Source organism: Lolium rigidum, chromosome 1 (genome assembly GCF_022539505.1).
Source record: "Lolium rigidum isolate FL_2022 chromosome 1, APGP_CSIRO_Lrig_0.1, whole genome shotgun sequence".
NCBI lineage: Eukaryota > Viridiplantae > Streptophyta > Magnoliopsida > Poales > Poaceae > Lolium > Lolium rigidum.
Window position 1 is genome coordinate 278,356,132 of NC_061508.1, and position 26,004 is coordinate 278,382,135.

Genomic DNA, 26,004 nt, shown 5'->3' on the forward strand with positions numbered 1-26,004 from the left:
ATCATTGCCTTGAGTCACTTCATTCATCTCATATGTTTTACAATAGTATGATCAAGGTTATGTAAGTAGCATGTCACTACAGAAATTATTCTTTTTATCGTTTACCTACTCGAGGACGAGTAGGAACTAAGCTTGGGGATGCTGATACGTCTCCAACGTATCTATAATTTCTTATGTTCCATGCTTGTTTTATGACAATACCTACATGTTTTGCTCGCACTTTATAATGATTTCATGCATTTTCTGGAAATAACCTATTAACAAGATGTCGAAGTGCTAGTTCCTGTTTTCTGCTGTTTTTGGTTCCAGAAAGGCTGTTCGGGCAATATTCTCGGAATTCGACGAAACGAAGACCAAACATCATGATTCACCGAGACGGACCAGGACACCGAAGGAGAGTCGGAGGGGAGGCCTGGGGCCCCCACACCATAGGGCCGCGCGGGCAGGCCCCTGGCCGCGCCGGCAGGCCCCTGGCCGCGCCGGCCTATGGGGAGGGCGCCCTGGTGCCCCTCCTGCGCCGCCTCTTCGCCTATATAAGCCCTTTCGACCTAAAAACGCGATACGAATTGATGAAACTCCAGAAAGACTCCAGGGGCGCCGCCGCCATCGCGAAACTCCAATTCGAGGGACAGAATCTCTGTTCCGGCACGCCACCGGGACGGGGAAGTGCCCCCGGAAGCCATCTCCATCGACGCCACCACCTCCATCATGCTCCGTGAGTAGTTCCCCCATGGACTACGGGTTCTAGCAGTAGCTAGTTGGTACTCTCTATCCCATGTACTTCAATACAATGATCTCATGAGCTGCCTTACATGATTGAGATCCATCTGATGTAATCGGTGTTGTGTTTGTTGGGATCCGATGGAAGATACAGTATGATTAGTCTATCTATAAAGTTTGTCAAGTTATTGTTGCTGCGATCTTGTTATGCTTAATGCTTGTCACTAGGGCCCAAGTGGCATGATCTTAGATTTAAGCTCTATAATTATTGCTTAGATTGTATCTACAAGTTGTTTGCACATATTGCTGTCCGGAACCCGAGGCCCCAAAGTGACAGAAATTGGGACAACCGAAGGGGAAGGCTGTGATATGAGGATCACATGTTTTCACCAAGTGTTAATGCTTTGCTCCTGTGCTCTATTAAAATGAGTACCTTAATAGCCAGTAGATTCCCTTGAGGCCCGGCTGCCACCGGCTGGTAGGACAAAAGATGTTGTGCAAGTTTCTCATTGCGAGCACGTACGACTATATATGGAAAACATGCCTACATGATTAATAATCTTGATGTTCTGTCTTAATACTTTCAATCCTATCAATTGCCCAACTGTAGTTTGTTCACCCAACACTTGTCACTTGTTATTGGAGAGTTACCACTAGTGTAGATCGCTGGGAACCCCGGTCCATCTCTCATCATCATATACTCGTTCCTATATGACATTGGAAGTAGTATCAACTATTTTGTGGTGCCATTGCCTCTGTGTTACTGTTACTGCTGCTGTGTTACTGTTACTATTGCTCTCATATTACTGCTGCTTTCACATCACCCCTGTTGCTAGTGCTTTTCCAGGTGCGGCTGAATTGACAACTCAGTTGTTAAGGCTTATAAGTATTCTTTACCTCCCCTTGTGTCGAATCAATAAATTTGGGTTTTACTTCCCTCGAAGACTGTTGCGATCCCCTATACTTGTGGGTTATCAAGACTATTTTCTGGCGCCGTTGTCGGGGAGGCATAGCTCTACTCATAAGTTCACCTGGGGAGTACACTCTACCTCTCTCTCTGTTTTTATTTTATTTTATTTTGTTTTGCTTAGTTTATTTCTCTCTAGTATTATTTTTCTTAGTTTACTTTTGCTTAGTTTCTTTTTGTCTTGTTTTATTTTTCTCATATACCCAAAAATCCATAAAAATTTGAAAAACCGAAAAATTCAAAAACTGCTGTTATGGGAGAACCCACAACCTATTTGGAGCTTATAGAATATTATAATAATTATAGAGAATCAAGAACTGGTAAAGTCATGAGTGCTGTGATATAAAAATTGAATACAATTGCTAAAATCTTGCTTAAACGCCATGATATAAACTGTTGCTCTCAACAGGATACTAAACATCTGAAATTCCAATGTGGCTTTAGTGAAGAAGCTTTAATTAAGAACTATAATTGGAATAACTATATTCATTTTGGGTTCGAAGAGGTAGAACAATTTGTCTTATTTATGGGAGCCTCTGAGATAGAATCCTTCATGGCTAAAAATTATGAAACTTGTGTTGTTTGTAAGGACCTTAAAGATTATGTCTCTTCTATCCTTAATTTTTGCATGGAAAGTTACAGCGATAATCCTTATATAATTGATTATAAAGAGAGACTCATTAATGCACAAAAATGCACTCACAATTTGCAGGAACCTGTGGAAGAAGAAATTGATGAACCTGAAAGCTCATTGGATGAAAAAGAGGAGGAAATTGATGAACCTGAAAGCTCATTGGATGAAAAAGAAGAGGAGAGTGATGAACAAAAGGAGGAAGAATGGATTAGCTACCCATGCCAACCTTCTAATGAGAGTAACTCTTTATCTCTTACACTATTTGATTGTCCTCCATGCTTACCGAAAGAGGTTGAATGTTATGTTCTTGTGGATTCTCTTGAAATAGTACCTATGAGTAAAACTTGTGAGAATAATTATGCTACTTTTATCTATGATAATCCATGCTATTTTGATAAATCTTATGATAATGCTTTGTTTGTGCCTGATGTCGAAATGCATGGTACTAAAGAGTTTTGCTTAGCAAATGTTTATGATAAAGCTCTAGATGATGGTCCTATGTTACTTGATAATATTAATTGCACTACTAATGAAAATGGGATTGGAGAAGTCTTGACATTATCTATGAGTCCCATATCTCTTGAGATTGATCAATCATCTTGTTATATTATTGATAAAAGTGGGTTTGAAAGTTTTAATACCATTATTTTTTAGCTTGATAAAAATTATGTGTTTATGGATCATGAGAAACATGCTTTATGTGATAGTTATATTGTTGAGTTTGTTCACGAAGCTACTGAAAATTATTATGAGAGAGGAAAATATGGCTGTAGAAATTTGCATGGTACTAAAACAACTCTCTATATGCTTAAAATTTTGAGGGTACTCTTGTTTTATCTTCCTATGCTTGCCACTTTGTTCTTCATGAATTTATTTGTGTACAAGTTTCCTATGCATAGGAAGTGGGTTAGACTTAAATGTGTTTTGAATTTGCTTTTTGATGCTCTCTTTTGCTTCAACTCTTATTTCTTGCGAGTGCATCATTAAAATTGCTGAGCCCATATTAATGGCTATAAAGAAAGCACTTCTTCGGAGATAACCCATGTCTTTATTTTGCTACTGTTTTGTTGTGTCTTTGGAAGTTGTTACTACTGTAGCAACCTCTCCTTATCTTTATTTTATTGCAATGTTGTGCCAAGTGAAGTCTCTAATAGAAGGTTGATACTAGATTTGGATTTTTGCGCAGAAACAGATTTCTATCTATCATGAATTTGGGCTGGATCCTCTGTAGGTAACTCAGAAAAATCTGCCAATTTACTTGCGTGTTCCTCAGATATGTACGCAACTTTCATTAGTTTTGAGTTTTCTGATTTGAGCAACGGAAGTACCTCTTAAAAATTCGTCTTTACTGGCTGTTCTGTTTTGACAGATTCTGTCTCTGTTTTTTGCATTGTCTCTTGTGGACTTTAAGCAAGGCTTTATAGACATCGAGAGCTGTAGCTAATGTTTTATTGAGTTCTTGCAATGTGTCACTACAGGACTAAGGTGAATTAATTTTTTTTTTAGTACTAACCCCTCTAATGAAGTTTATGAGAAGTTTGGTGTGAAGGAAGTTTTCAAGGGTCAAGAGAGGAGGATGATATATGATCAAGAAGAGTGAAAAGTCTAAGCTTGGGGATGCCCCCGTGGTTCATCCCTGTATATTTCAAGAAGACTCAAGCATCTAAGCTTGGGGATGCCCAAGGCATCCCCTTCTTCATCAACAATTTATCAGGTTTCTTCTATTGAAACTATATTTTTATTCGGTCACATCTTATGTGCTTTACTTGGAGCGTCTGTGTGTTTATTTTCGTTTTGTTTTTGTTTGAATAAGATCGGATCCTAGCAATCCTTGTGTGGGAGAGAGACACGCTCCGCTTTTTCATAATGAACACTGGTGTTCTTCGTTTTACTTTTAATGTTCAATGATAAAAGTTGGAAGCTATTGCACTTATTGTTATTTGGTTGGAAACAGAAAATGCCTCATATTGTCTTGGATAATTTGATACTTGGCAATTTTTTTGATCTCTCAAGTAGATCATGTTTAATTTCATGCACCATGTAGTTTGAACCTATTAGTGGAGAACTACCGTAGAGCTTGTTGAAATTGGTTTGCATGATTGGTCTCTCTAAGGTCTAGATATTTTCTGGTAAAAGTGTTTGAGCAACAAGGAAGACAATGTAGAGTCTTATAATGCTTGCAATATGTTTTTATGTAAGTTTTGCTGTACCGGTTCATACTTGTGCTTGCTTCAAACAACCTTGCTAGCCAAAACCTTGTACTGAGAGGGAATGCTTCTCGTGCATCCAAAACCTTGAGCCAAAACCTATGCCATGTGTGTCCACCATACCTACCTACTATGTGGTATTTCCTGCCATTCCAAGTAAATACTTCATGTGCTACCTTTAAACAATTCAAAATTTATCATCTCTTATTTGTGTCAATGTTTTATAGCTCATGAGGAAGTATGTGGTGTTTTATCTTTCAATCTTGTTGGGCAGATTTTCACCAATGGACTAGTGGCTTCATCCGCTTATCCAATAATTTTGCAAAAAGAGCTGGCAACGGGGTTCCCAGCCCCAATTAATTAACCTTCATAATTTTGCAAATAGACACTCCTCCATGGTATGTGAAATGTTGGAAGGCACCCGAGGATTCAGTTAGCCATGGCTTGAGAAAGCAAAGGTGGGGAGGAGTGTCATCTCTAAATAAAACTAAAATAAATAGACACTCCTTCATGGTATGTGATTGTTGGAAGGCACCCGAGGATTCGCTTAGCCATGGCTTGTGAAAGCAAAGGTTGGAAGGAGTGTCACCCAAAAATAAAAATTTCATGGGAGCCGCTCTTTGAAAGTCTGTCTGGCAAGGGGGTTAGAGTGCCCACTACCATTCGTTGACAACAACAAACACATCTCAAAACTTTACTTTTATGCTCTCTTTATGATTTCAAAACTTGAAAAGCTCTAGCACATGATTTTATCCCTGCTTCCCTCTGCGAAGGGCCATTCTTTTACTTTATGTTGAGTCAGTTTACCTACTTCCTTCCATCTTAGAAGCAAACACTTGTGTCAACTGTGCATTGATTCTTACATACTTACTTATTTGCATTCATCATATTACTTTGCATTGACAATTATCCATGAGATATGCATGTTGAAAGTTGAAAGCAACTGCTGAAACTTATATCTTCCTTTGTGTTGCTTCGATGCCTTTACTTTGAATTTATTGCTTTATGAGTTAACTCTTATGCAAGACTTTTGATGCTTGTCTTGAAAGTATTATTCATGAAAAGTTTTGCTATATGTTATCTATTTGATTAGCAACTATAGATCATTGCCTTGAGTCACTTCATTCATCTCATATGCTTTACAATAGTATGATCAAGGTTATGTAAGTAGCATGTCACTATAGAAATTATTCTTTTTATCGTTTACCTACTCGAGGACGAGTAGGAACTAAGCTTGTGGATGCTGATACGTCTCCAACGTATCTACTGATGTTCCATGCTTGTTTTATGACAATACCTACATGTTTTGCTCGCACTTTATAATGATTTCATGCATTTTACGGAACTAACCTATTAACAAGATGTCGAAGTGCCAGTTCCTGTTTTCTGCTGTTTTTGCTTCCAGAAAGGCTGTTCGGGCAATATTCTCGGAATTCGACGAAACGAAGACCAAACATCATAATTCACCGAGACGGACCAGGACACCGAAGGAGAGTCGGAGGGAGGCCTGGGGCCCCCACACCATAGGGCCGCGCGGGCAGGCCCCTGGCCGCGCCGGCCTATGGGGAGGGCGCCCTGGTGCCCCTCCTGCGCCGCCTCTTCGCCTATATAAGCCCTTTCGACCTAAAAACGCAATACGAATTGATGAAACTCCAGAAAGACTCCAGGGGCGTCGCCGCCATCGCGAAACTCCAATTCGGGGGACAAAATCTCTGTTCCGGCACGCCGCCGGGATGGGGAAGTGCCCCCGGAAGCCATCTCCATCGACGCCACCACCTCCATCATGCTCCGTGAGTAGTTCCCCCATGGACTACGGGTTCTAGCAGTAGCTAGTTGGTACTCTCTATTACATGTACTTCAATACAATGATCTCATGAGCTGCCTTACATGATTGAGATCCATCTGATGTAATCGGTGTTGTGTTTGTTGGGATCCGATGGATGATACATTATGATTAGTCTATCTATAAAGTTTGTGAAGTTATTGTTGCTGCAATCTTGTAATGCTTAATGCTTGTCACTAGGGCCCGAGTGGCATGATCTTAGATTTAAGCTCTATAATTATTGCTTAAATTGTATCTACAAGTTGTTTGCACATATTGCTGTCCGGAACCTGAGGCCCCAAAGTGATAGAAATTGGGACAACCGGAGGGGAAGGCTGTGATATGAGGATCACATGTTTTCACCAAGTGTTAATGCTTTGCTCCGGTGCTCTATTAAAAGGAGTACCTTAATTGCCAATAGATTCCCTTGAGGCCCGGCTGCCACCGAGCTGGTAGGACAAAAGATGTTGTGCAAGTTTCTCATTGCGAGCACGTATGACTATATATGGAAAACATGCCTACATGATTAATAATCTTGATGTTCTGTCTTAATGCTTTCAATCCTATCAATTGCCCAACTGTAATTTGTTCACCAAACACTTGTCACTTGTTATTGGAGAGTTACCACTAGTGTAGATCGCTGGGAACCCCGGTCCATCTCTCATCATCATATACTCGTTCCTATATGACATTGGAAGTAGTATCAACTATTTTCCGGTGCCATTGCCTCTCGTGTTATCATGCTATCGCTGTTGTGTTACTATTACTATTGCTCTCATATTACTGCTGCTTTCACATCACCCCTGTTGCTAGTGCTTTTCCAGGTGCGGCTGAATTGACAACTCAGTTGTTAAGGCTTATAAGTATTCTTTACCTCCCCTTGTGTCGAATCAATAAATTTGGGTTTTACTTCCCTCGAAGACTGTTGCGATCCCCTATACTTGTGGGTTATCAAGGTCGTCGGCTAAGGATAAATCCGAGGTTCAGGAGCTGAAGAAGAAGGTGGAGTCACTAGAGAAGCTGGTGGCCGAAAAGCCTGTGGAGAACACGGAGATGATGAACAAGTTATTGGACGAGAAGATCCGGCGATCATCCCCCGGGTTGATGGAGGGGTTAGCTGCTTGGAATGCGGGAGGTCAAGTGGGGCCGATACATGTGCCCAGCATCAGCGGCAGCAACTCAAGCTTCCACGTGTCACCGACGCTGCCGCTCCACCCGACGCCGGCGTCAGGTGCCCCGACGCCGGCGTCAGGGCTCCACCTGACGCCGCTGCTCCACCCGACGCCGCAGCTTCAACCACCGCCGCATCTCCAACTGGTCGCATCGACGCCCCCAACCGCCGCCCTTGTATCGACAGTAGCCGAGATCGACGCCATCCAGAAGGTAAACTCATTAGTTACTCCTTCGCGTCATCTTCTTTAACTATATATGCCTTTCGTGACTGCCATCTCATGATGCCCAACATGGCGCCCCTGACTCTGGATGAACCGTGCATACTTCTGCAAACGGTGGAGCCCGGCGGCAAGTTGGTGGAAGTTGCTAGCGGCATCGTCATGGCTTCCCGCGTTATGCACTGCAATGTATTGGCGGAAAACGTGGTGAAGGTCAAGTTGGTAATGGTAGTGCCGGATTACCGCTACGCCATCCCCCTTTCAACCTCCAGGCACAGACGAGGGCGATGTTTTGTCCCTTGGGGATTGCACCTCATGGATTATGAAATGGCCGAAGAACCAGATTCGTCTGGGGGAGTGCTAAGAAAAGCACCGGCGCCACCTCCCCTATCATCCGGCCAAAGGTCGCCAGCGCCGACGACACCCTTAAGGAAACGGCGGTCGCTGCCCCCACTACCCTGAAGGAACCGGCGGTCGCCGCCGCCACCCGGAAGGAACCGACGATCGCCGCCACCACCACACGCCACAAAAAGTTGTTGGGAGCGCTACCGCAATGACCATCGACCAGACGCAACGTACGCCAAGCGGCGGCATCGCAACCGCCACCACCTAAGGTCCAGGACATGGCGCCACTTGATGGCAACGATGTAGATGATGATGATGACATCGATGCGTACATCAACACTGGCGCATGCAGCCAGGATATGTACATGCCTCCTATGGATGAACAAGCCTTCCGCACTCACGGCGATCATCTTGGTCGTCCCACTACAGTCACAAAGCAGCGCCTGGTCTTAACGGGTTTTTCTCAAGACACTCATCCGGAGGCTGGAAATACAGCTCAAGTCAAGCCTGCTACCTTTTTCAGCCCTAACACGCTGCGTAACACGATCATCGGGGAGCCACCCAAATCAACCCCAGCAACCTCAGAAGCACCACTAGCATCGACCCCAGCAGCACCCGAAGCACCACCATCAGCACCACCAGCACACCCAGTAGGTCAGGTGAAGAAGGCACGGAAGAGAGGAGCCAAGAAAGGCGCATCTTCGAGCGAGCCTGCTCCTAAGAGGATCCGGGCTGACGACATGGTACCACCTGCACCGGATGGCTTGCCCCGGTGTCATGAAGCTGGTAAACTGATACTGCCTCCGGACATGGAACACCTCGCAAGTGGACCAATGCTCCCTTTGCATCACTCTATTAATTATCTAGAGAGCGTCCTTCTTAAAGAAAAGGATCCAAATTACCCGGTGTTCTCGGTAAAGGTGCCGTCCGACCAGAACTTCATCCATGAAGACCCCGCGGATATCTTCTTCATAGCGTTTGAGGACGTCTTCAATCTATTTCACTCGAAATGGCTTGACTATAACTTGGTCCGCCTATACGCGATCAATCTTCAGATGAAGATCAACAGAGAGAGACCCCGCCACATCGCTGTACGGATCCCTACTACATGCGCGATAGCCAGCTCCAGGACGGCTCAAGGACACGGACCAAGGCGGTGCGGTACCTCCAGAACTTCATGCTCATGTACAAAGAGAGCAACACCATTCTTCTGCCTGTCTGTCCCGAGTAAGTACACATCCGCTCACGGCCGTCGTAACTTATGCTTTCTTATATATTTCTTCCATTGCCGATCATTTCCAACATTCCATTTCAATTGGATGTGTTGAGCAGGGACAAATACTACACACTCATCATCCTAGATCCGAAGTGGTCACTAGCCCAGTATTTCGACTCGTCGAGTACAACGACGAAGAAAGACTACAAGAGAATAAGGGGTGTTCTCGATGAGGCTATCCTTGGATACTCCAAAAATGGAGGCACCTTCGACAAGAATGGGCAATATATCAGGCCGGACACTAAAAAGCTCGGGTTCAAGCACGTGATCGACTTCCCTTGTATCAAGCAGCCAGCTGGCAGTATTAAGGAGGCTTTATATGTCCTCCATCACTTTAAAGGGTTTGTCGAGGATGCAGAGATGATGTCTCTGCCACCTAGTAAGCGAGACCCCATTAAAATGTCGAGGCAAATCAATGGTGATGATCTTAGAGAAGACTTCCATCGCATCCAAGTAAAGCTCTCGGAAATTATCTCACAAGATGTATCCAACGCATCGGGGCTCTTACACCAACTCAGAGGGTTGTCTAAGAGGGATATCGAAGAACGCCTACATAGGCAGGGTGATGCAAGGACGTGGACGACAAAGGACTTGTACAAGCCGTTCCCGGAGCCGCTCAAGAAGACGTCTCGTTGACCGAGGCCGGTGTGCCTAGCATTACTTTGAATCAATGGACAATTTGTACCGTGTTGTAAACTAAACTTGCTTAATTTGCTCGAAACGGTGGTCGTCGTTGTTGGACTTCAATTACTATTGTAGTCGTTATCGTTGAACCATATTACTTATGTGATACCGATGCTATACTTTTAGGTTTATTATTATTTCCTTGCTTTAATTCTTGTGAATATGTATGCATGTGAACCCTCTAACTCTTTCCATTGCGTTATATACTAATATGCCTTGTGTCCATAGAGATGACGTACTACGTCGTGTTCGAGGGGCGGGTTCCAGGAGTGTACGAGGAATGGGAGGAGTGCAAGAAACAGGTGCACAAGTTCAGCGGCAACTGCTACAAAGGGTACCCGACTAGACACGAGGCGGTTGCCAAGTGAAGGAAGCACCAAGCGAACAAGAGCAAGATGAAGACCTTCCTTGTGCTCTCGCTCTTGCTCACCATCATCGCGGTGGTACTCTATTTCATCCTAGTGTAGGCGGCGGCCGGTGTCACTTCATTTGTATCTAGAGATGATGAACTTAATTAATTTGCATAGATTATGAGTTGTATGGAGCTATATGTATAACTCGATCGGGCTCTAAGTAATGTGATGATGATGTGATGATTATATATGTCCATATTATATCTGTCTATATTATATCAGTATATAACCTGTATACGGTGTATAAAACTAGTATAAAACTTGTATAATACACCAGGGAGCACAAAATCGAGTATACATGTAGATTGTTCTGTGGCGCACCAAAACATAATTCTTTGGCGCAGCTATATCTCATGCGCCACAGAACCACTTATTTCTGTGGCGCACCACACCCAGTGCGCCACAGAAACCTTAATTCTGTGGCGCACGGTCAGGTGCGCCACAGAAACCTTATTTTTGTGGCGACGTTTCTGTGGCGCACCGCCCATGCGCCACAGAATCTCATTTTCGTGCGCCACTGATGAGGCTTTTCCTACTAGTGCTTCTTTGGGAGATGGTTAATATAGCAAAGGATAATCCTCACCCTATTATTGTAGGATGAAATTTTAACTTGATTAGATACCCTCATGAGAACTGCAAAGGTAGGTTTGACAATCATTTACACTTTTTATTCAATGTTGTTATCGACAGTTTGGATTTAAGGGAGATTTCAATGGTCAGGAGACAGTTTACCTGTGCAAACAATTTCCCGGAGCCAACATATGAGAAGTTAGATCGAGTACTTATGGACTCAAGTTGGGAATAAAAAATCCATATGGTCTATGTGCGCGTTCTACCTAGCCTTGAGTCTTTTTCGGATCATGCTCATATTCTTCTAACCAATGGAACACTGATGCCGCAGTGTAGTTGTCCGTTTAAATTTGAACTCGGATGGTTATATCGGGATGTTTTTGCAGATATGGTTAAGAATATATGGGAGAAGCCTGTCGCTGGGTCAACCCGTATTCAAAGGTGGAACAACAAATTACACTCCATGCATAGATACCTTAGGGGTGGGCTCGCCATATGTCTGGGCAGCTTAAACAAGAAAAACTCATCCTATCATCTTATATTAATGACTTAGAGGCGATCGCTGAAGTGAGACCGCTGGTGACGCAGGAAATTAATCTTAAAAGTCAGTACAATGCAAAGTTAGTTGGTCTGCTGCTCGAGGAGGAACTCAAATGGTACCAACGGTTCTTGTTAGAAGGAGATTCGAATACGAGATACTTGCACAGTGTCGCCAATGGCAGACACATGAAGGAACTCATTCATTCTCTGGTTCAAGATGAGGGCACGATTGAAGGACATGAGCAGTTCAAGTCTTACACTAACTCTTATGACAAAGGTTTGTTTGGTGCCCTGAGGAATCGGATGTATCCTTGGATAAATCTAGGGAAGACGATATCCCCCAGGTGTCTCTAGAAGAAAATGTGATCCCGACTACTCGTTATTCAGAAGAGGAGGTTGGGAAGGCTGTTTTCCAAATGAAAGACAATAAGGCGCGAAGCCTTGATGTTTTCCCAGCTAAGTTCTACCAAAACTTTTGGGACATCATTAAGGGTGATCTGATGGCTTTGTTTGCCGAACTTCATGTTGGGCAACTTGAACTGTTCCGGATCAACTTTGGAGAGATTATCTTACTGCCAAACATTAATGAGGCGGAACGGATCCAATAGTATGGACCAATTTGTCTACTTAATGTTTGCTTTAAGATTTTCATCAATGTAGCTACTATTAATTAGACTCAATTCGGTCGCTGATCAAGTGGTGTGCCCTACTCAGACTGCCTTTATGCAAGGTCGATACATCCTTGACGGAGTTGTGACATTGCATGAAACAAGTCATGAGTTGCATCACAAAAAGTTGAATGGAGTTATTCTTAAAATCGCCTTTGAAAAAGCCTACAATAAAGTAAAATGGTTTGTTCTTCAACAAACTCTCAGAATGAAAGTTTTTTATGATGAGTGGTACGCTTTAATTAACAACTTTGTTTTGGAGGAAGTGTTGCCATTATAGTCAACGATGAAATTGGTAAATACTTTCAGACAAAGAAATCGTTGAGGCAAGGCGATCCATTATCCACAATGTTATTTAACATTGTGGCGGATATGCAAGTTATCTTACTTGAGTGGGCTAAATTTGATGGTCAGATTGAAGGAGTGGTTCTCCGTTTGGTTGATGGAGGATTGTCTATTCTTCAATATGCCGATGACACAACTCTTTTTATGGAGCATGATCTGGAAAAAGAGGGAAACCTGAAGTTAATACTATCAGCGTTCGAGCATTTGTGTGGTCTTATAATTAATTTCCATAAAAGTGAATTGTTTTGTTTTGGCGAGGTCCAAGACGACGCTAACCTGTATGCCAAACTTTTCGGATGTGGACTAGGTAGTTTTCCAACCAGCTACCTAGGAATTCCGATCCACCATAGGAGGCTCACTTTGGCGGACTGGAAAATAGTCGAGGAAATACTACAAAAAAAAATTAGTAGCTGGAAAGGAAAATTAAGTTCTCTGGGTGGAAAATTGGTCCTCATAAGGTCAGTACTTACAGAGATGTATATGATTTCCTTCTTCCAGTTACCTAAAAGGTCTTTCATAGATTTCCGACCAAGATTTTTTTGGCAAGGAGATAGTGAGAAGAAAAAATATTGGTTAACTAAATGGAGTGTTGTTTGTCGTCCAAAAGATCAAGGTGGACTTGGTGTTCATGATCTTGAAGTTAAGAATAAGGACCTGCTAAGAAATGGATGGCTAGGTTGTTAGCCGAGGATGATGTATGGCAAAAATTGTTGAGGAGAAAGTATATCGGCTCAAAAGCGATCTCTTGGGTTTATTGTGAATCTAGAGATTCACACTTTTAGGCCGACATCATGACAACTAAGAAGCACTTTTCCCATACGGTTCCATTAGGGATGGATCTGAGATAAGGTTTTGGGAGGATAAGTGATTGGGAACAACCCCCCTTCATGAACAATATCCAACTTTGTACAATACTAGACGATAAGCGAGATTCGCCTCGCCGCGTGCATGACGTTGTCGCACGGCGTGACTGGTGCACTGTATTTGATGGCGGTAAATGTTTTAGCTTTTTACTTTTGTGTTGCTGCATATGGTTATTTTCATAAGCTATGCTAATCAGATCACATATATTTTATGGGTGAACCATGGAGATTTGATCATCCAAATTCTCTAGGTGAACAATAGTTAGCGGGAAAGAAGCATTTGTTGTACACGCAAACACTATTGCAACTTGGAAGGATGCAAAACGGGTACACTATTGCAAGAAAATGGAGTTTAGTTATAGGATTCATGGTAGACACTAGTGGAGAAGAGTCCTTTGGTCCCAAGCAAATGTCCCAGTGCAGAACCAAACTGGGACTAATGGGAGGTATTGGTCCCGGTTCGTTTGGCCCAGGGCGACCCCACTCGCTGGAGCCTGTCCGTTAGTGGCCTTTGGTCCCGGTTTGTACCAAAAACCGGGACTAAAGGGTCGGCGGCAGGGCACGGCAGGCCGTGTCAGGCGTGGGAACCCTTTAGTCCCAGTTTGTAATACAAACCGGGTCCAAAGGCCCACCCTCTGGACCCGGTTTGTATTACAAACCGGGACAAAGTCCCCAATCTGGCTATATAACCTTGCCCCTGCCCAAGTGTGAGCCACACTTGGCCATTTTTTCACTTTCTTCACAAGAGGGGTGTATTGCTCTCCTCTCTTCTTCACATGCACAAGAGGTGTTCGATGAAATGGTTAAGAGGATTTGCCACTTGAGTTTACACAAATCAAGCCACACTTAACTTGCTTTGTTCTTCTTCATCGAGGTTAACAACTTTATCCTTTTCATCCATAATTGATAAAATGCATGTGTATATATACATCGTGATGTTCTGTAATGATTTTGATCAGCTTAATTATATCATGCAGATGAATCGGCAATGGATGTACATTGACCGACGCTTTGACGAGTTCACTTCGGGCCTGGATAATTTTATGGCCGTGGCGGAGGCAAACAAACATGGTGGCTTCATGTATTATCCATGTGCTGACTGCAAGAATACCGTAAATTACGCTCACTCGAGTCTCATTCACGGCCACCTTCTGCGATCCGATTTCATGCCCAGTTACTATTGTTGGACCAAGCACGGAGAAAGAGGGGTTATGATGGAAGACAATGAAGAAGAGAAAGAGGATGATGACGGTTATCCCAATTTCCCTGAATACGATGATACTGCAGAAGGCAATGAAGACAATGAAGTAGAATATCAAGAGGCACCAGATGAGCCTGCTGATGATGATCTTGGTCGGGCCATTGCTGATGCAAGGAGAGAATGTGAAACTGAAAAGGAAAGGTTGGCCTTCGACAAGATGATAGAAGATCACAACAAATTGTTATACCCAACTTGCGAAGATGGCCATAAAAAGCTAGGCAGCACACTGGAATTGTTGCAATGGAAGGCAGAGAACGGTGTCACTGACTCAGAATTTGGAAAGTTGCTGACAATAATTAAGAGGAAGCTTCCAAGTGGTAACGAATTGCCCGCCAGTACTTACAAATCGAAGAAGATTGTCTGCCCTCTAGGATTAGATGTGCAAAAGATACATGCATGCATTAATGACGGCATCCTCTACCGCGGTGAGTACGAGAATTTGGATGCATGTCCGGTGTGCACTGCATTGCGAGATCACAACAAATTATTATACCCAACTTGCGAAGATGGCCATAAAAAGCTAGGCAACACACTGGAATTGTTGCAATGGAAGGCAGAGAACGGTGTCACTGACTCAGGATTTGGAAAGTTGCTGACAATAGTTAAGAGGAAGCTTCCAAGTGGTAACGAATTGCCCGCCAGTACGTACAAATCGAAGAAGATTGTCTGCTCTCTAGGATTAGATGTGCAAAAGATACATGCATGCATTAATGACTGCATCCTCTACCGCGGTGAGTACGAGAATTTGGATGCATGTTCAGTGTGCACTGCATTGCGGTATAAGATCAGACGAGATGCCCCTGGTGATGTTGAGGGCGAGCGTCCCAGGAAGAGGGTTCCTGCCAAGGTTATGTGGTATACTCCTATAATACCACGGCTGAAACGCTTGTTCAGAAATACAAAACAGTCGACTGTGCAAATATATAGTTTACTTATAAGATTCACTGTGGATGAGGTATCGTTAATAGAAACAGAAACGACACAGTAGACTTTGCAATACTTTCCAACGGCAGTAATCGCCATGCATGGATACAGTGCTAGCCAGTTTGCAACACATTACACTGTCATTAGATAGGAGTTTAGCGCAACACTACAATTGATAAACCTATCAGCAGTTTAGCACAACACTGCAATTGATAAAACTAACAGGAGTTTAGCACAACACTACAATTGCTAAAACTAACATGATCAGTCCATTAACGGAAGAACTAACATATGGTCTGGTTCGTAGACCACATTGCTCTAACATATACTTACCTGTTCAAATAACTAAGGTTTTTCGTGGAACCAACGAATCTGTTGCATCCATACCCATAACATAAAAGAACACAATAGGTTCGAGAGGGCATGCCCAGGTCTTACTTACAACAAAACACTACATTGTATTTTGGAGGAACCTACATGGTGAACTAATAGTTAAATATATATCCTACACGATAGTCTTAGTGTGATGCATCGCAAAACTTGATCGTCCTGGCCATACGCTTTGAGAGGGCACCTTCGTTTTTCGTTTCATGTTATGTGCTGATGGCCTGGTCTCCTGGATGTCTACTCCTCTAAACCTGCGATTATATATATATATATATATATATATATATATATATATATATATATATATATAGGGTGACACTATTCTGAAACCGATGCTCAAAATAATATTCTGAGCATCACCGGTTGCTATAAAGAGACGTACGACCGGAAAACCGAGAAAACCACCTCCTTCTCTGTCGTCACACACCATCTCATCCCCTACCTCCCGCCGCCCGCGTGCCCTCCCGGCCACCCGCCGCCTGCGTGCCCCCGGCCTCCCGCCGCTGACGACCCCCTGGCCTACCACCGCCACACCTCATCCCTGCCGCCGGCGCCCTTGATTCCCCACGCCGCCGCTACTCCCCAATTCCTCTGCGCTCCTGTCATTGGCCATGGCGCTGCCTCTCCCCCAGCTCCGGCGCCGCCACAAAACCGAACCCTAGACCGCTATCCCCACGGCCCACCCACTCCTGCCGCCAGCAACCTTCCTCTGGCCGTGCAGTTCCTGGCCGTCGCGGCGGCGTGCTGCCCCGTCGCTGCTGCGATGCCGGCGGCCTCCCCACGCCTCCTCGACGCCGGCGGCCGTCCCGCTCTACAACTTGACTCGGGCGTACCATCGAGAAGGACGACCTGGAGTACTGCCTCAACCCATGACGACCACCTGCTCTTTCACGTCGGCGTGCGAGAACGTCTCTACGATTCGTGCTTGCGTCGCGCCATCTGGGGTCTCCACGACCACAAAAGGTAACCGCCGCCGGCCTTCCCCTGTGACAGGTGCAGCCGGCCAGAGCCACCGCCTTGCCCTGCCCCTAAATGGTCATCTTCTCCATGGCCGGCACATCGCAGGGAGTGTAAAATTTGTGGCATGGAGCAGTACAGATAAGAGAACGCAAGATGTACAGGAACTTGGCATGCCGGCTCTGCTCCCATCGCGCCCACACATCATCGACATGTTCCCTTATCCCCTGGATCGTGCAGGAGCAGAGAAGCTGCACCCCCCCAGCTGGTCCGCGAGTGTCTGTCGGTGGCCTGCAACGACTGGGTGCTCTCTCTGTATTTTCCTGCAATGACTGGGTGCCATCGCGGTGGTCTGGGTCGGGTAATCCGTGCGCTGGTCCTCTATTCATCTTGCCCTGCAACGCCTGGCAACCGGCGCCTTCCCTGCAGGCTACAACGCCTGGCCGCAAGAGGGAGAACAGGGCTATTCCCCGCCTGCAAGTCTCAAGCAAACCTGTTTTCTGTCTTTCTTTTTCTTCTAAACGCAATCTTGTGCGACCCTATTTTCTGCAAGATTCAGAGCTTGTATTTCTTCTAGCATGATAGATTTTACTAGTGATGGTACTATTCATCAATTGATGGAACTTTCAGAATAGTCTCAGAAGCAATTTAAACATACTAGAATTTGTGTTGATTCTCTCTCTCCCTTGCCCGTGCGCGTGCTAGCTAAAGCATCTATGTACGTGTGCATTTCTAATTCTCTCGGGCATATTCTCTCTATATCTCTATGTGTATGTGCAGACTATTCGATGCCAGCGGAGAAGCCCAATTGAATAGTAGTAAAAAGTGCAAGTTTATGATTTTGGAAGTGCAAAATTATCTAAATCTAGAAATGCATCACATCGCCATCCTGTCCTCTTCTACTTGGTCGCAGCACAAATTTGTGTGTGCGTAGGTCGTCCATGTTACAGACCATGTTGAGAACTCAGTTTGAGCAATTCTCACTTGATGTTCTGAGTCGGTGTATGTAACTTGGTTGATTCCTTTGATGGTTAACTTTTAGTCAGAAAATCGATGTTGTTTGTACATGCGCTCGACAATCGGCCGGGTGCTCGAGGCACATGAGCCAGACGTAGCTAGGTCCGCGCCACCATTAATACTCTTTCTCCTCGTCCAACATGGACTCTGTCTAGCTGGTTTCAGCAGCCGTCGTCCCGCATCGCGACTGTCCGCGATTCGGTTGAGCCATCTTTGCTCTTTGTCTCACATTCAACTTCTACTTATGCATTTGGCAGTTTAGTCAGGGTGAAAAACGAAGTGCAGATAGAATAAAGTAAGTACACGCAGACTGTCGCTGGTGCAAGTTCATGGTGCATGTTCGTGGCGCATGTTCTAGAGCCTCTAGACGAACATGCAGTGTGTGATTGATTTTGCCAGGGATGTGCACTTCAGAAAACCTCAAAAAATGTAAAATTTGCTGGTGCAAGTGATATAGCACTGGAAATACACCTTGCTTGACATTGGAAATTCAGAAAAATAAGGATAAAATTTATATGAATAGAAGTTCAAGTAGTAATCTTCAAGAAGTACAAATAAAGGAGCTACAGGTCCAGATGAATGATAAGCTGAGTGCTGCTTATGCACTTCACTTCGAATGCTCATCAAATTAAGCTGACCACACCTTGGGTGGCTAACCTCCAACTGATGTCGTCAGACGCCTAAAAGGGAATTAGACGTGGAGAGGACAGTACGATTTAGGCGATTTTGGATTTTCCCAGATTTCTTGATTGTCGGGTAGAGCACATCTTCGAAACTAGGAAGTATACTAATCTTATGCTGAAACCACACAGTTCAGTTCCGAATCTGTTTGGTAAACTGCTCATGTGCAGATACGCACGAGAACATGAGGTATTAGAGGACGTTTTGTCATTTGGTGAATGTACTGAAGTACACACGTGGGGGTAATGGAAGTAAATAGACAGCTTGAGGAGCTTGAGGTAGCGATTGTTAATTTACTGGAGGTGTAATCCATTGGCAATGGGCAGTGCATTTATCCATTGCTAGGAAATAAACTCATTTCGGTAGTGCAAAATTCATAAGTTTTTTTGCAGCGTCGGCAGCACATGCAATACACTTATTTATATAGTGAATCTAACTTATTCTATCAAGAAGTGAACTAAATTTGGAGCAAAAATCCCAAATCCATAGTCATGTACAAGTATAAATTGGACAATACACATATTAGAATTTAGGCAGTTCATCTATCCGCTGTGGGCACTACAAAATAACAAAATAAGAAATCCAATATAGATAATCCGAAGAAAATTAAAGCGAAAATTGCCAACTGGCGAAGAAAGTACACGTTGTTCATATTGGGCAGTACCCTCATTTCCACAAAGGCAAAAAAAAAACGTATTTTCAATGTAGAGGCTCTCAGTTATATCACCCTATTTTCATATTTATAACAATATCCAAATGAAGTTCAAATACTTAAAGTTGATAAGTTCAACTAGTCAACACGAGCAGTACAACCACTTATTATAGGAAGTACAATAAAACAGAAAAAAATCCAAATGTAGAAAAAATAAAATAATCCCATCATCCACGACGAAGTTCAAATACTTGATGATGAGAACTAAATCATTTGACACGATCAATACAACCATTTAGTATAGGAAGTACAAGAAGACCGACATAATCCAAATGTAGAAAAAACAAAATAATCCCATCATCCGCGAGAAAGTTCAAATACTTGATGCTGAGAAGTACAACCGTTCGACACGAGCAGTACATACACTTATGATAGGAAGTACAAGAAAACCGACAAAAATCCAAATGAAGAAAAAACAAAATAATCCCGTCATCCGTGAGAAATTTCAAATACTTGACGATGAGAAGTACAACTATTCGGAACAAGCAGTACAAGCACTTATTATAGGAAGTACAAGGAATCCGACAAAATACAAATGTAGTAAAAACGAAATAATCCCGTAACCTCCAAGGAAGTTCAAATAGTTGATGATGAGAAGTACAACCATTAGACACGAGCAGTACAAGCACCTATTATAGAAAGTACAAAAAAACCAACAAAATCCAAATTTAAAAAAACGAAACAATCCCATCACCCAAGTGGAAATTCAAATACTTGACGGAGAGAAGTACAACCATTAGACATCAGCAGTACAACCACTTAATATAGGAAGTACAAGAAACTGACAAAATCCAAATGTAGTAAAAACAAAAATAATCCCGTCATCCGCGAGGAAGTACAAGGAGTAATTCTGAGAAGTACAAGCGGAGACTACAGAAAGTACATGAAGTAATTACAGGACTGCAAATTGTACAAAGAAAATACTCACACATAAGTTCACATAGCAATATTGGGAAGTTCAAATATTAAGATCCAGGAATTACAACCACGAAGGCCAAGAAGTACAAGGACATGTCGCGAGAAGTTCAGATGCGCGTGGTTGTGCAACACATTTTGTGTGCTGAAAATTATAGCTCTGTTTTACTGAACACTTTAATGAAACCGCACCAAGAAGTACAACCGCATTTACCGATAAGTACAAGTGCATGTTGAGGGAAGTTCAGTGCTCTGTTTTTATGGGGCGGAAATCTATTGTCAAAATCTCATCGATCTGATCACAAACCACTTCAATCATTGTCACCAAACCTTTATATCATACAGTATATGTCTAATTTCATTACCTACAACATTTTACAACAAATAAATGGATCTAATCCATCAATTTCAAATTATTATCCCACAAAATATACCGGAAATATGATTTCAAAACTTCTAAAATTACTTTTAAACCGTTCGGATTTGGATAAAATGGTAGGTACGAAAAAGATGCGCCATTTTGACACCTTTCCAACCGTATATCATTTGCATAGTTTAAATATATCGGATGAAAATCGTGTGGATAATCATTCTATGCCCGTCACATAAAACAGGCGGACAGTAATTCACGTTTTTCTCTTAAACTGTAAGGAATTAGAGAAATCAATTGGAATAAGAAAGTTGAGCCTAGTTCATAGCTTTCCAACGCCATATCATTTGCATCATTCCGACAAACGGTCGAAACAAAACATCGAAATTACTGTCCGCTCGTTTTTAAGTACGTCCGAATTTCGGTATTTTCAAAATTGTTCAAAAACTGTGAGGATTTTGAAAAAACGTAAAACATGAAAAAGTTGTGCAATTTCATTATCTATCCAACGGTATATCATTTGTACATTTTCGATAAGCGATTCGAAAATCAAACTAAAAGTTCGTTTTCTGGCCATATAGAAGCGTTTTCGTATTTTCAAAATTAAATTTAAACTGTGCAAAATCTGTGAAAAGTGTGAACATGAAAAAGTTGCGGTTTTTCATTATCTATCCAACGGTATATCATTTGCATAGTTCCAACAAATGGTTGATAAAATTGAGGTACAATCAGTACCTCTAAAGAAAATGGGAAGTTCATGTAAGTTCGACAGAAAGTTGAACCATGTTATCTGGGAAGTACAACCTTGTGTCCAGGAAAGTACAAGTCGGTGCTCAGAAAATTATTCTGCAACTGGTTGCAGAATAGTGCTGGTATATATATAAAATAGTACACAATTATATATTAAAAAATAACACATTATTCTGTACTGTTGCATTTTCTAGAGAAGGCAGCTTCTCAATCACTTCCTTGTGGTACAACAATTGTGTCATAGACATGGAGAAATCCTCTCTCCGTGAGCACATCAGTGTTTGATCTTTGAATTTCTGCACTGGCAGAACAAAGAACTCACTATAGTGAGCGCATATGACGCGGAGGGTATTTGTCAGATCATCATACCTAGCGCACAACTTTTTTCTATAGTTGCTTGACGCCTCTAAGGCATCTTTGCAAAGATCCTAATAACTTTCTGTCCCGGTCTTGGCTCTCCCTGCCATCGGTATCTCAGTGCAACAATTGCAAGAAGGAATAGAATGGAGTAATTGAAGGAGAAAAGAGCAACACAATGCGAGCAGAGGCTGGCCAAATTCCAAATGGCCACCCTTACCAAAATTTGATAGTAATATAAAATACGAACATACATGTATTTGAACACGATGACATATAGTTAATTTTGTACGATGAAAACCCATAAGTATGTGAAATTAGCTTCGCTACAGTATATACTGGTCACTGTAGTGTGAAGGAGATATGCCCTAGAGGCAATAATAAAGTGGTTATTATTTATATCTTTATGTTTATGATAAATGTTTATATATCATGCTATAATTGTATTAACCGAAACATTAGTACATGTGTGATATGTAGACAAACAAAGAAGTCCCTAGTATGCCTCTTAACTAGCTTGTTGATTAATGGATGATTAGTTTCATAATCATGAACATTGGATGTTATTAATAACAAGGTTATATCATTGTATGAATGATGTAATGGACACACCCAATTAAGCGTAGCATAAGATCTCGTCATTAAGTTATTTGCTATAAGCTTTCGATACATAGTTACCTAGTCCTTATGACCATGAGATCATGTAAATCACTTATACCGGAAAGGTACTTTGATTACACCAAACGCCACTGCGTAAATGGGTGGTTATAAAGGTGGGATTAAGTATCCGAAAAGTATGAGTTGAGGCATATGGATCAACAGTGGAATTTGTCCATCCCAATAACGGATAGATATACTCTGGGCCCTCTCGGTGAAATGTCGTCTAATGTCTTGCAAGCATATGAATGAGTTCATAAGAGACCACATACCACGGTACGAGTATAGAGTACTTGTCAGGAGACGAGGTTGAACAAGGTATAGAGTGATACCGAAGATCAAACCTCGGACAAGTAAAATATCGCGTGACAAAGGGAATTGGTATTGTATGTGAATGGTTCATTCGATCACTAAAGTCATCGTTGAATATGTGGGAGCCATTATGGATCTCCGGATCCCGCTATTGGTTATTGGTCGGAGTGAGTACTCAACCATGTCCGCATAGTTCACGAACCGTAGGGTGACACACTTAAAGTTGGATGTTGAAATGGTAGAACTTGAATATGGAATGGAGTTCGAATATTTGTTCGGAGTCCCGGATGAGATCCCGGACATCACGAGGAGTTCCGGAATGGTCCGGAGAATAAGATTCATATATGGGATGTCATTTTATGTGAATTAAAATGATGCGGAAGGTTCTATGGAAGGTTCTAGAAGGTTCTAGAAAAGTCCGGAAGAAACCACTGATGACCCGCAAGTATAGGGGGTGTATCGTAGTATTTTCGATAAGTAAGAATGTCGATCCCAACGAGGAGCAGAAGGTGTTGACAAGCAGTTTCGATGGAGGATTCACTGTAAATGCTCACAGACAAGTATTCAGGGGGTTTCGATGTAACAGTTGAATTAAGTACGAGTAAGTAAAGTGCGAGAGTAACAATTGCAGCGAGTGGCCCAATCCTTTTTAGCACAAAGGACAAGCCGGTTTGTTTACTTATAATGACCAAACGTTCTCGAGGACACACGAGATTTTAGTCTAGTGCTTTCGCTACATACGACTAAATAATCTTCATTGTTATGATAAGTGTTGTGTGGGTGAACCTATGCTAATGTACCGCCCTTCCTAGGACTAATACATACTTGTGATTATACCCCTTGCAAGCATCCGCAACTACAAGAAAGTAATTAAGATAAATCTAACCACAGCCTTAAACTCTGAGATCCTACTATCCCTCCTGTATCGATATACCAACGGGGGTTTAGGTTTCTGTCACTCCTGCAACCCCGCAATTGGCAAACGAGTACAAGATGCATTCCCCTAGGCCCATAAATGGTGAAGTGTCATGTAGTCGATGTTCACATGACACCACTAGAAGAATAACACCACAACTTAAATATCATACCATTGAATATTACTCAACCATAGTTCACTACTAACATTTAGACTTCACCCATGTCCTCAAGAACTAATCGAACTACTCACGAGACATCATATGGAACATGATCAGAGGTGATATGATGATGAATAACAATCTGAACATAAACTTGGTTCAATGGTTTCACTCAATAGCATCAACAACAAGTAGAGATCGATACCGGGAGAGTTTCCCCTATCAAACAATCAAGATCAAACCCAAATTGCTACGGCGGTGACGGTGTCCAGCGGTGGAGACGGCGGTGATGACGGTGGAGATGATGATGATGGTGATGGAGATGATGTCCAGCTCGATGACGGTGACGATGGCGTCGATTTCCCCCTCCCGGAGGGAATTTCCCCGGCGGATTCCTGCCCGCCGGAGAGCTCTTTTCTCTCTGGTGTTCTCCGCCCCGCGAGGCGGGCTGTAACTCTTCGCGAGGTACCCTCTGTGGCTTAGGTTTTCGGGACGAAGTATTTCGCGAAGAAAAGGAGGCGAAAGGGGCTGTGGGGCCCCCACACCACATGGTGGCGCGGCCAGGCCATGGGCCGCGCCGCCCTATGGTGTGGGCCCACCCTGGGTCCAGCTGGCTCCTCCTTCCGGCTTCCTTCGTCATCTTGAAAAATAGGATTTTTGGTATAATTTCCTTCCACAGTTGATCTTCCGAAATATTGCGTTCTGACGGTGCTTTTTCCAGCAGAATCCTGGCTCCGGTGCTTGATCCTCCAATAATGATGAAACATGCAAAATAGATGAAATAACATAAGTATTGTGTCCCAATATGAAATATATCAATGAATAACAGCAAATTATGATATAAAATAGTGATGCAAATTGGACGTATCAACTCCCCCCAAGCTTAGACTTCGCTTGTCCCCAAGCGAAACTGAGCTCGGTAAACAGGACCACATGTTTATGGAGTGAAGAGTCGATAAATAAAATACGGACAAGAAGCATCATATTCATTCGCACAAGACATTATAGTAGACAACTTCCTCATATAACTCAACTTGAAACAAGTATAAGGTAATCACAAATAAAGGTGCATAAGAAATCATAATTGGTGATGGCAAACTTCGTTCTTGGTCAGAGAACAATTAACAGATTATACTTATCTCATTGAGCAGCGCTCTCATGTTAAAGTTTATAAGGCACAACTTGCATACTCAATCATAATGGTCTCTTCATGATCATTGATAACTTGCAAAGCTATATTCATTCAGATAAAACTTGTACTAAACAAGGAAGAATAAAAGACATCATGAAGCAAATCACAATATAATGGTTTGATCACAACTACTCAAATGCTTGCTTGAGATGGAAGGAAATAGGTTTACTGACTCAACATAAAGTAAAAGACAGGCCCTTCGCAGAGGGAAGCAGGGATTAAATCATGTGCTAGAGCTTTTTCAGTTTTGAAATCATATAGAGATAATAAAATTAACATTTTGAGAGGTGTTTGTTGTTGTCAACGACTGGTAGCGGGTACTCTAACCCCCTTGCCAGACAACCTTCAAAGAGCGGCTCCCATTTTATTTTTTTTATTTTGTGTGGCACTCCTTCCAACCTTTCTTTCACAAACCATGGCTAACCGAATCCTCGGGTGCCTGCCAACAATCTCATACCATGAAGGAGTGCCTTTTTATTTTAGTTTTATTATGATGATGACACTCCCCCCAACCTTTGCTTACACAAGCCATGGCTAACCGAATCCTTCGGGTGCCGTCCATCAATCACATACCATGGAGGAGTGTCTATTTAGTTTAATTAGTTTGGGACTGGGGAATCCCATTGCCAGCTCTTTTTGCAAAATTATTGGATAAGCGGATGAAGCCACTAGTCCATTGGTGAAAGTTGCCCAACAAGATTGAAAGATAAAACACCACATACTTCCTCATGAGCTATAAAACATTGACACAAATAAGAGATGCTAAGTTTTGAATTGTTTAAAGGTAGCACATGAAGTATTTACTTGGGATGGCAGAAAATACCATGTAGTAGGTAGGTATGGTGGACACAAATGGCATACGTTTGGGTTAAGGTTTGGATGCACGAGAAGTATTCCCTCTCAGTACAGGTCTTTGGCTAGCAAGGTTAATTAGCAAGCATAAGAGTCGAGGGAAACAAACAAATATACATGTGATAGAAACAATCATGCA